Raw genomic sequence first — 9,360 nt, forward strand, 5'->3', positions numbered from 1 at the left:
GCTGTTTTTGCTTACGCGTAAAAGCACATTTAGCGCATTTAGCTCTAAATGCTACTCCAAATGTACATTTATCCATACAAAATTCGTCACTTAAATGCAACTAAATGCAACTCCATTTTTGCATTAAGAATCTAAATGCTAAAAGCAGCCCTGTGATCTTCCAAAACTTCCACGATTCGAACACGGTTTAATGAGAAAAAGTGGCAACATTTCTTTTTCGCGTAAACAGTGGCTAGCTGCGTTTCAGTGATCGCCGATCGATATTTCATTTATTATTTTACATTATTTGGATAAACAAAAGTTTAGAGCTAAATGCGCTAAATGTGTGTTTACGCGTAAGCAAAAACAGGTCAACACGTAAGCAAAAAACAAGCCTTTTCAACTACAATTTTTTGTGCTATAATAGATTGTAGCTATATATAAACTACTTAGCTTTCAACAAAAACCTTATTCAATAGTAAATTTCAAATATTTTAACCATATTTTGAATAGGAACTTGTATCTTTTTACCATCTGCAAAACTGACGAAGTGGCAACCATCTAAAGAAAGAAGAAACCTAACAAACATTTAGGTTTGAGCTCAACTTGAGGTTAAGTTGAGAACTAAGGTATTTCTCAAATCTTCAACGTTGTTTCTCAACAGTACCTCAAGTGGAGGATCATAGCGTTCTCAACGAAAAGGGCATTTTTCTTTGTATGAAAAAAGGACTGTTTCTCAAGATGAGAAAATGCTAGTTCTCAGCTTGAACTCCAATGTAATTCTAATATCATTGAAATACTGAAATTGAAATAGTAAAATACCTTATACCTTTTGATTGAAACGACATACATAGATGAATTTAAATATAAATTTTTCATTTTATTACTCCTTTTGTATTATGTAGTCAATTAATATCGTATTACAACAATTCACTTCACAGTATACAGTCCGACAGTAATTTTGCCACTCGATTCACTTCGCCATTTATTTTATTTCAAGATTATTTGAGGATACTTTGAAGATTATTTACCATTTGTGGGTAATTTTCCTCTTTATATAGCTTTGGTTTTTCACTTGATAATTAAAAATTCGTTTCTTTATCACTTTTTACGTATCTGCGCGTCGGTTAGAGATGACTTGGAGAATGATGTTGGATATCAACTTGAGAACTATGAATTTCTCCAAGGTTGGAGAAATATTTTTTTGGTGTTTATTGGGAATCAGCTGACACGGAAAAATCTAAATTCCGCAGAATTCTGCGCTAATGGCTACAACTACAGACAAATTCTGCGGTGTTGAATTTTCATTTACATGGCGCTTTGGTAAGACAGATCGTGTCAGCGGACTCGGGTCTACGTACCGGTAGGTTTACGTTCTCGACTGATTTCAGCTTCACTCTCGGTGCTTAAAACCTTTCAAAACAAATTGACAAAATTTTAATTAAGGCATACATCAAGATAACCAACCGTTCAGCTATAGAAAAACTAAAAATGCAGATTGCTAGTACGTTTTACGCTGATTTTAACTATATAAATATTATTTGCCGCAATTAAAAATTAAAGTAGATATAAAAGGTAAAGCAAAAAAATTGTGATATTTTAAAATATAAATATTTTCGAAACTGCGTAACCGATTCAAATGGTAATGATGTCAAAATAAAGACAATGGCGCGTATTCATAGTCCAGCAACTAAGTCGAAACTAACAAAGTTGCAACATAAATTTAAGTACCAACTTAAAATTTACCTCTATTCATAGTCGCATTTCGGACTTCTACTAAGTAGTTTCGACTTAGTTTACGATATAGCAAAACGAGTGTGAAGTTCTTTACGATATTTTGGAAAAATTACATTTTTATTAAATAATATCAAGTTTGATCATCCGTTTATGTAATTTTTATTTTCATTGCATGATTATGCAAAAGAATAAGATATCATTTCCTTGTTAATTGTGTGAAATAGCCAAAACAGCCGCAGTGATGTGAAGTCGATGTTTATCGAAAGCATGCTGTGAAACATACAAATAGTAGATATCTAAATGTTATGCACAAATTTACTTTAAAAGAACTAGCGTGAAACTGACTTATTATTTGAAATTTTATCTAAATTATTCCAATTATAAAATTGTGATGTAGCTTTGTTCGAATTGTAATACGCATTTAATTTCATCTTCGGATTAAAATGGATCGATCTTTGTAAATTTTAATTGGAGATTATTAAATATTATCAAAATCACCCTCTACCAACTTAATTTTTACATATATCCCTGTTTTCCCTTAATTTGATAAAATACTTCTTCCTAGTTACGACTTAGTTGCAGCTGCAGCCGAAACTAAATTTTAAGTTGGTACTTAGCCAGTAAAGTCGAAACTAAGGCGACTATGAATAGCTTTAGTTGTGACTTAGAATAGTTTCGACTTAGTTGAGTACTAAATATGACTATGAATATGCGCCAATTAATTTATCTTCAAGCTGATATATAAAATATGTATGCTTTTTTTTATATTTTTTGCCAAAAATAATATAAAACAAAAAAATTTCATAATTTTTTCATAAAATAACCTTCTTTTGGAAAAAGTCTATTATCAATGCTAAATTTTTTGCAATTTTTTACCTTTAATTTGATATACATATTATATTATGATTTGCTTTTAAGTTTTCAGATTTCAGTGATAACAAAAAATATAAATGCATGTATGTGCAAATGCATATTGTAGGTAATTAAACGGGTTGGCTTTCAATTGGCCATGGCCGTTCGTTAAAGGGGCGGTAAGTGGGCGTGGCACCTCTAACCCACGTTTTTGGAGAGGGAATGAACCGCCATTGACAAAAATGTCACCCCCGACCACCTAGGTCCCCTATGGTTCCCTAGTGACCCCTTAGAAAAATTGGCAAAAATCACGATTTTCATTTGCGTTTTTTCGCTTGAAAAATGTTAAATATTCATTTGCACAAGACATTTTTATATACACATTTTTATATACAAGACATTTTTATAAAGCACCCAGTAACCATAATAGACATCACTGGGGCGGCAGCCCCAGGTTTACCACACAGAAATGAAATTCTAGTTACCTCATCCTTTCCCAAGGCTACATTACTGGGGCAGTAGCCCCAGTCGGTGCACACCAAAAGGTGAATTCTCTTTGGTAAGGGTTATAATCCCTAAGTGCGGCCGAAGGCCGCCTACACAGAAAGGTGTTCTCTGCAAAAGGTGTTCAGCTCCGCTTTCTAAATAAAATAGATGTTTTTAGCATTGATTATGCACTTTTTTCTAAAAAAGGTTATTTTATGAAAAAATTATAACATTTTATTTGTTTTTTAATTTTTTTGGCTTGAATATATAAGCAAGCGACGACATTTTTATATATATCAACTTAAAGATAGATTAATTGTCTTTATTTTGATATTATTACTTTTTTACTTTTTAATCGGTTACGTAGTTTAGAAAATATTAATATTTTAAAATATCACAATCATTTTTTTAACCTTTTATATCTTCTTTACTTTTTAATTGCGGCGAAAAGTATTTATATACTTGAAATCAGGGTAAAAAGTACTATCGGTCTGCATTTTTGGTTTTTCCATAGCTGAACGGTTGGTTATCTTGATGTGTTCCTTAATTAACATTGGAAATTTTAAAATAATAATTGTGGAATGCATTATCGGCAAATTAAACGTACAAAGCAAAAATATTTTCCTTGCGTCATAATAAGCGTTCAGCAGAAAAATTAAATAAATACTGACGCGATAAATATTGAACAAGTACATTCTCGCGCGATCCATTAATTCATCAATATGGATCGCGGTCCAAATATCGTGATAATTACTGACCGTGTGAAAGGTCCCTAAGACGAAAATGTGCGTAATCTAGTATTTTAGAAAAAGTTGCGTTCCAGATAACTTCGTGTAAAAACCTGTAAAACTGTCAAATAACAAAATCACCTGGAATGCGAAAAACCACTTTTCCTGTAGCTACTTCCATTTTTTTTTTGTGTTAAGCGCCATGGAGACGATCAAATGTCTTTATCAACCGTCTCGCGCACTTGCCTTCTGATCGTCGTGGTGAGCAAGTGCGCGGAAAAGAAAAAGAAATTGTTTGTTGAATTAACGCGTTTATTTGAACGTTTGCGGGCAAGACACGAGCCAATCTCACACATATGCAATGCTTGACATACTTATTTGATTGTCTCCGTGGCGCTTAATGTTCTTTCCTATCTGTTTTTGTTTACTAATGCAACCCTGCCTATCGTTTGACACTTTTCATGAGCTTCCAGGAAGAAAAACTTCGGACTAACCGGGCCGTTACACACTCAATTTTCCCCTTTCAATTTTTAATACTCTCTTTCTCACTTTTTCACTAACACACTCTTATTTATTGCTTGAATGGGTAACTTGCTTTCAATTCTTCCCTTTCAATTTTGCTTTCAATTTTGATCAGCTTTTCAGCATTGGTATGTGGATTTTGTGAAAATAAAAAAATACTAAGCTTATGCATGTTATAATGTTAATCTACAATGGAATTAAAATGGAAAATATTCTTCAGAAGCTAGTTAGTTACATTGGCTGTGTTTCTTTATACATTCCGGAAAATCCCATTCCACAGCCGGAATAATCACAATGCGTTTGAAATATTCGTTAACAAATCATCAGAAACGTTCTAAAGAACGAGTAAACAAAACAGTTTATTCCAAACGTTCAGAATGAATAAAGCCATTGTTTTCTTGAAGGCGACATGTTGATAATGAAATTGCCTCTCAAATTGAATGCAGCCTACGTAATGGCTTTCAATTTTGATGATTTTTGACAAGCAATCTGTGTGAGGAAATTGAAAGGCAAAACTGATTGTGTCGTCAGCGTAACACCCATGATACAAAAAAGAAGGTAGTTTCATTCAATGACATTCGTTGTTGTTGTTAACCATTTGACTTTTAATAAAATTATGACATTTCCTTAAATTCGTGCTACCTGATCACGAGCAGTAATATTGTTTTTCTTAGCCGAAGATTTCATCAGTCCACCCAAAGATGTCGAATATGATGAATCTGAAAATTAATGCATAATCGGCAAAATGGGCTTGACGAAACTAGGTTTCTGAACGGATGAAGAAAGTGATCAAAATTATACTTATGCTAATTGCTTATCGGAGGGCATTATGCGCAAGCCGAATTCAAGTTTTTTGCATACATTTGAAATTTTAAATTCGAAATTTGTCGACGTTAATGGTGATACGCTAACCACAAAGCCAAATTTTTTGCAAAATCTGATGAGAAATTTAAAAGAAAATTTTCACGAATTTCATCACGAATCGCGAATTTCATGCGAAATTTCGAAATTCGGAACTTGTTGAAGTTAATGGTTATACGATAACCACAAAGCCTATTTTTTGCAAAATCTGATAAGAAATTTAAAAGCAAATTTTCACGAATTTCATCACGAATTTCATGTGAACAAATATTCCCAAAAATTATAAAGCAAAACAAAAATAATTTTTCCCAATTTGTTTTTGTTTTGCATGTTAAGTTATGAGAACAATTTATTCACATGGAATTGGCGATTATAAAGAGATTTATTTGGAAAGAGCATTCTTTAGAATTTGATTTTTAAATCGCAAGATTGCATTCAAAATAAGAAAATGAAAAAATAACAACATAATGCTCTCGTGATTTTTATTATTAAATAAAAAGAACAATTTCAATGAAGTCTGCTTTAACATTACACATTTTAATATTTTAAATTAAAAAAAACACGAACCACGTTAGTAAAAAAATTACCAAGCACTGGTAATGATTTTTGATTTGAAATATTATTAAATTGGTATAAATTAGGGAAACAAAATACTCCGATTTATTGTTTTAATATTATCAAAGTGGCAAGGCCGTTGAGAATACTCACAATTTATGAAACTTCAAAAAATTTTATTATCCGTCAAAAGTTGTTTATTGAAACTACCTTCTTTTTTGTATCATGGTAAAACCTGCAACTTCTGGCTGAGAGAGAGAGCAAGTTACTCTCACAAAAGTGGTTTGACTTGCAGGTTTTTTGGCACCTGGAACGCTCTCCTGCAAAAAAAAACTGCGAATCGTGAATATCGTGAGCATCTGGAACTAGGGTTCAATCGATACCACTAAGGTACATGAACCAAAAATACAAATACCTAATCAAAGAAGCAAGAAAAAAGTATATTTCTGAGCGTTTTTGACATCTGCCTAAGAATGAAAACAAACAAAGAAAACGAAAAAGGCGCGGTGACTGAGTGCGATTAAATTGGTATTCATTATAAAATATACAAAGTGAAACTTGATGACAATTAGCAAAAAAAGTTCATAAAATATGGTTTTCATGATTGAAAGTATTTTACAATCGCATATCATTACCACGGGTCGATTTTTCAATGCCAACGTTCTGGCCACAAACGTGCACCCACTTCTCACGCAAATTTACTTGTGCAAACTTGTTCCAATCACACAGCACTCCATTTTTTATCATAAATATGTAATAAACCAAAATTTATAATTAAAATCGCTGCAGAAAACACATTCAATCGCTAAAAAATTACTACGAAGAGGTAGAAGACGGTGTAAACAAAACCGAAAACCGTCAAAAACGTACGAAAACTTTTTTATGAAAATCGATTACAAATACAACGATGGCTGATTAGGTGATCTGTAGTCGTTGGTTCGTGATTCAAAGTGAGGAAATAACATATACGTCTATAAATACCGTTGAGGAAAAAGACGAAGCAGTTAATTATCCAACGGAGTCATTGAACTCGATTGATCTTCCAGGGATGACCCCACATACTGAAATTGAAAATAGGTGGGCCAATTATCATGTTGCGGAATATTAATGAGCCAAAACTCTTCAACGGCACGCGACTCTTATTTAAGAAATTGATGAAGAACGTAGTGTAAACAAAGATTTTAACGCGGCCTTTCAAAGGTGAAGAATTCCCATGATTCCGACCGATACACTATTTCAAAAAAAAAAACATTGCAATTTCTAGCTCGATTGGCATTCGGAATCACAATCAATAATGCTCAAGGTCAACCTTTGGAAAAGTATGGTTTAAATTTAGATGCGGATTGCTTCTCAGATGTTGCGTGTTCCCGTGTCCGCGAACCATATATCATTTAAATCTATTCAGAGAAAGGAAAAACGACAAATATTGTGTGCACACAAGTACCTATTACAAAATCAAACTCAAATGAAACGTATGCTTGGTTTCGTTAATAATTTATCATCCATGGTAACAGGAATATATCACAGCAAAGCGTTGCAGGGTACAGCTAGTATTAATATAAACCTATTTAGTTTTCAGCTTTTGATTTGTGGAATTTAGCTTTTTTCTAGCGGGTTTTTATAAAAATATGGATTTTTTACTCGAATCTACGTTACTTTTTATTTAACAAAACCCTAGGGAGCTGGATAATTTTAAGGAATCCCTGATCTTTGAGGACCGTAGCGTTTACAGGCGTATAATGCTAAAATTGGACATTAATGTACATCCTAGAGTGGAGCGGCCTTCTTTCCAGACATTCCTAAGAAATTATATTCGGGTACCGATTTGAAGACTTTGATTTTTAGTATTTCCTCCCGCTAGACACCTCGTTCAGACCACTGTGCGATCTGTAATTCCACGCGCTTCATGAAATAAAATACATAAATTGTTGTTTCAAAAAGTTTTAATACTTATTTAGTTGTAAAAAAAAAACCGAGAATTTTATCTATTTGCGCACTTTTTCAAAGTAATGACATTTCCTTTTTAACATTGTTTACATTATATTTTAATGCAGAATTTTGATTTTCAGTATTTTTAATAAGCTTGAGAAAACTTTTATTACTCGAAATAATTATAACGCGAAATATTCTCTTGAGCTTTGGTCGGTGCATGCATCGGTTTTATAGTAGGTGTTCTGACCCTCCGAAATGTAGAACTGTAAGATTTTAAGGCACTTAAACTTGAAAAAAGTCAAAATGAGCTTTAAAAAAAGGCTATATTTTTTTATTTTGTTATGTACTTCCTTTATGGACAATGTGAAGGTCCAATTAAAGATGTAAAAAAATACATACAGTGGTCAAAAAATTATAGCCAAACCACTTTTTGCCAATTTTTAACGTTTATTTTTGTTGTTATTTAACTTTTGTTGAATTTTTGTAAAAATATAGTTCATTCTTTAACAAAACCCGTGTAAATCCAAGTTTCCAAATTTGAGTAGTCCACTTGCAAAGTGCGCTATGTAATTTTTTTCGATTTTTATTTTGTGGTGAGTAACGTACTAGTTTTTAAAGTAGTTTCATGCAATTTTTTAGAAAAAGCCGTTAAAAACCGCCTAAATTTTTAACGAGTTGGTTTTGCTGACGGTGTTTTCCACATTTTACCGTATAAAAGTAAATTTCTTGTAGAATTAAATGGGAAAGACCTTTTGCAAACAAAATTAAGAAAAAATCAACGCCAATTATTATAAATTGCACCTTTTATATGAAAAAAAAACGCAAAAGCCGCCAGAGAAAAATCATTAAAAATCAAAGCGATTTTGAGCCGCTTAAAACTTGCACCTCTTTTATTAGAATTACATACCCAGAATTTTTTAAAATATTCAGACACTAAAATTCAAAATTCAGATGAAAATTTGTTGAATTTTTTTAAGTTCTGGTTACGGAATGAACCATATTTTTATAAAAAAATAACAAAAAAAATTTAAGTTAAAATCGACAAATATTTAACAAAAATCAGCATGCACTCGCGTTTGATCGCCAGTGTATGTATGTATGTACATATAGAAACTTCCTTCAAGCAGCATATTAAGTATAAGTATGTTGCTATAATTATGATGTATTTTAAATATGTAAATCTTATTTATTTAAATATGAATAAACATTTTGAAATGAGTTCAGAAAAGAAGCTTTGATAATCTAGCCCCCAAAAGCCTGCTTCTATCTTGAATGATGGTTGCACCAGCTTCCGAGAACAAGCGCTCGCTTGCCACTGGTCCTCAGTATATCCAGTAAAAAAACTGTAGTGAAGTCCTTTATGGGGATAAAGTTTCCAGAGGTGAAATTTTAGGTAGCACACAATTTCTTACACGCATGGTTGCTTTTCAGCACTCATGAAAGAAACTTAAGAAATATTTAAAAAAAAAGTTCATATAGTACATTAATTTTTGAAAAAAAAATAGCATATAATGTATGTACTCTGGTTAATAATATCAAAAAATGTATTAGAACCACCGTTTAATGTTATATTTGATACAAATTAATATTGCTGCCCCGAACGCTCTGCGCCGTGCCAGTGATTAATACATTAACTTAAAATTACATCCCTGGTCCTTGTTCTGTAGCATGACAGCTAAGCAAAACAAAATGTTCACACAATATTAAG

Source organism: Rhagoletis pomonella, unplaced genomic scaffold (genome assembly GCF_013731165.1).
Source record: "Rhagoletis pomonella isolate Grant_MI unplaced genomic scaffold, Rhpom_1.0 Rhpom_scaffold_00003, whole genome shotgun sequence".
Taxonomy (NCBI): Eukaryota; Metazoa; Arthropoda; class Insecta; order Diptera; family Tephritidae; genus Rhagoletis; species Rhagoletis pomonella.